We start from the raw sequence: 1,802 nt of genomic DNA on the forward strand, positions 1-1,802 counted from the left end.
TTCGGAGGCCCAGGTGTGAGAAGGACTCTGCTTCCTGCCAGAGCTGCAGCACTGGCCTCAGAGGTGGAGGGACGTTGCTAGACAGGTGAGGCACAAAAGAGGCTTTTTAAAATCTGTCCCTTCTGCCCAGAAGGAAAGGAAGGCCATGAGGCCTGGGGGGCCAGCCCTGAAGGAGGGGTAGAGGCTGGGCTGCCAGATAGGGGAGGAGGAAATGGGTTCCTAGCTGCTAGCAATGCATCACTAGGCAGAGGGGAATTCAAGTGGTTCTTAAAATGGTGAACAAACGGAGCAGAGGGAGAAAAGTGTCTTCGCAGCTTTGACAAATGACCCCGGAGGGATGTGGAGCTGCCCGTAATACATTCCGCACACATCACTCAGACTCCTGTTACAGAGCTGCCACCGTCCTGACCGATAGCGGCTCGGCTCTGGGAGCTAACCTGCGCAGAGCGGCCTGACGGGCTCTTGACTGTGTTCCAGGCACTGGCGGAGGAAGAACTCGGTTAACTGGCTGCCACCCTCTGAATTAGAAAACGAGCACCTGAGAGAAGTTGAAATGCCCGGTTTGATCACACAGTGACTGCCAAGAGCATCCTCTCTCAGGGACAATGTGGACTGGTCCTTTGGCAGACAAGTGCCACCCAGCATGGGGAGCAGTGGTGTAGCCGGGGGTGGGAGGGAGGAGGGAGGGCTGTAGAAACAGCCCAGGAAGGTGGCATTGATGGTCACCATCCTGGGTTTGGGCTCAGTCTCTCTCATGTCAACCAAAAATAAAAAATAATCACACACATAGCCACTAAACATGACTCACCTTTAGAATGCAATTAGGAAAACACTGAGCTTGTCTCTTGTGGCCTATGTACATACTCCAGTGATAGTTATCTGTGATATCAATAAAACATCTGGCCCGATGTGTGATATTGAGACCCCCCCTAAGGAAGAGAGAAAGTCCACACTGGAAAAGCGTTTAAGATCTGTGCTTATGATTTCACAAAGGAGCCCCCCCTCGAAGGGTCTTCTTTGGTAGTATTTCTGAAATGACCCGGTGATATATTTTCACCAGCTTTTACCTTCAAAATTAATACGGGTACCATTCCTATCTGAAATGTCCTTTATAATTGTGTAATTACACACCTCATTTATCCAATTGTTAAGCCGAGAGACTGATTAAATATTAACAACTGCGAGGTTCTCCTGGTGTCATTAGTTGGAACACAACCCTGTAATCTCAGGTAACACACGATGGTAATTATCCTTCACATTCACACTCAGCTGAAAACCCAGAGCAGTCAATCCAGATAAGGTTACCGGCTAGAAAATACATTGCCTCTAAATCCTGTTTTATCTCCAGTCTAGAGCAAGGTGCATTTCAGTCCAGCTCAGGGTTTTTAAGCATAAACCTGCCCTGCTGGGTAATGGCTGGGGGAGGGAGGGGAGCAGGCTTAACAAACAGCTCAATTCCCATGTACCTAGCCCTCTCCAGTCATAAATCCGACCGGGCTTCAGAAGTTATAATGGGATTTTTACCGGAAGCAGCAAGATGAAGAATCTGGTTTAGAACCAGCATCCCTCATTTTGGAAAATGAGTCGAGTAGAGTTTGCTTTGGTTATTCCCCGGGGACCAAGGAGAAGCAGGAGGCGTGGCATCTGGCTTGGTCCTGAGGCCCCGCCTGGACCAGCCTGCAGGGGCCTTCTGAGCTGGCTTCCTTCTAAACTGGTCTTTCCCTCCAGGCCTTCTCAATCCCTTACCATTTCAGAAACGCTCAGCTTTTCCACCCGCTTTTCTTTCTCTTCACTCTTTCATT

This window comes from Pteropus alecto, unplaced genomic scaffold (genome assembly GCF_000325575.1).
Source record: "Pteropus alecto unplaced genomic scaffold, ASM32557v1 scaffold269, whole genome shotgun sequence".
NCBI lineage: Eukaryota > Metazoa > Chordata > Mammalia > Chiroptera > Pteropodidae > Pteropus > Pteropus alecto.